This window comes from Triticum aestivum, chromosome 5B, assembly GCF_018294505.1.
Source record: "Triticum aestivum cultivar Chinese Spring chromosome 5B, IWGSC CS RefSeq v2.1, whole genome shotgun sequence".
Classification (NCBI taxonomy): Eukaryota; Viridiplantae; Streptophyta; class Magnoliopsida; order Poales; family Poaceae; genus Triticum; species Triticum aestivum.
The window spans coordinates 371,716,144-371,717,885 of NC_057807.1; positions in this window are offsets into that span (position 1 = coordinate 371,716,144).

Here is a 1,742-nt window from a genome sequence, read left to right on the forward strand (position 1 = left end):
CCAGCTTCGAACGTGTCGGTCATCAGCAAGTGGGTCCGGGCTGTAGCACTGGGCTAGCAGGACTCCGGTAAACCGGGCTGTAGCGGGCTAACAGGACTCCGGTACTCAAAGCGTGACATTTCCCCGAAGGGACAGACACAGGAACGAAGAAGGACACATGCCGGCCAGCCTAAGTGTTCCAGAGCAGTAGCAAGCTACCATGGCTCAGCGGTAATACTAGGAGACATTTCCCGGTAAGAGAGGCTACTAAAGATAAACAACTAGATAGTCAGATCCCACACATACCAAGCATTTCAATCATACACACAATATGCTCGATATGTGCAAATACAACGAAGCATCACAACATGACTCTATGACACAAGTACTTTATTTAAGGCTCAGGGAGCCATACATAACATACACAAAGGTACGGGTCTCACGACCCAACATACAAGTCATACAGTCATACAATCCAGCAGCGGAAGTAACTTGTCTGAGTACAGACAACTAGTAAAATAAAAGAGGCTTGGAAAGCCTAGCTATACTACGTGGTCCATCACAAGCTCAGGGTCACCACCTGGGTCTTTAGCCTACTCGTTGATGTCAACGTCTACATAGAACCCATCAGAAGGGGTTGCAGCGTCTTCTGTAAAAATGTAGATTATAGCAACATGAGTACAAAGGTACTCAGCAAGACTTACATCAGATCCTACATACATGCATAGTATCAATAAGGGTTGGTGGAGTTATTGCAGCAAGCCAGCTTTGACTCTTGGCTAGGCTATCCTACGATACTCCAACTTGAAATGGTTTTGCGCACACGAGTCCACTACTCACCACTTCAATACACTACCGAGGATCCACCTCCGTCTTCCTACGGAAGAGCCATCCTCGGCACTCACACTTATCTTGAGGCTTTTAGTAATTTCCATTTACTTGTCTATGAACTGTATAGGCAACCAAGTAGTCCTTTACCGCGGACGCGGCTATTCGAATAGATCATGATAACCCTGCAGGGGTGTACTTCTTCATACATGTTTCCACCACTTAGCGTCTGCACACGACATGTGCTCGGCAGACTTCAAGCGAAAGCCGACGTGGGTGTAGACCACGACCTACCTAAACACTTAAGCCTCTAGTCCAGGTTTATCGCCTATTCAGGTTCCATCCGCAGGGAGTCCGGCCGAGGTTTCCCATACGGCCCCGAACGATGTGAACAGGGTTCCCGAGATACCTAACGGGTATTCGGTACACCGTGCCACGTACCTACCGCATCACAGCCCACCCCTATGGTTAGCGCTGTCCACGGCCTCCAGTAGACTACAAACACCAGAAACTACTTGCAACTCCTGGACAGAGAGCTAGGGTGAATAAGAAGTCGAGCGGGGTCATATTTCAGGGCCCAATGCATGGTAGTAGCTGTATCTTAAATCACACATACAGATCTCAGTGCTTAAGGTCGGCTTCAATGAAACAACCCACCATGTACTCCTACATGGCCCCTCATCGATACCTTTACCAAATCGTGTTCACCACACCACTCTCATTACCGACATAATCATTTCACTCTAGCCCATCACCCAGATGAACCAGACCTGACACGACTCTAAGCATAGCAGGCATAGCAAGGTAGGAACAACACATACATATGGCTCAATCAACTCCTACACATGCTAGTGGGTTTCATCTAGTTACTGTGGCAATGATAGGTCATGCAGAGGAAATGGGTTCAACTACCGTAGCACACAGCAGTTTGAAAC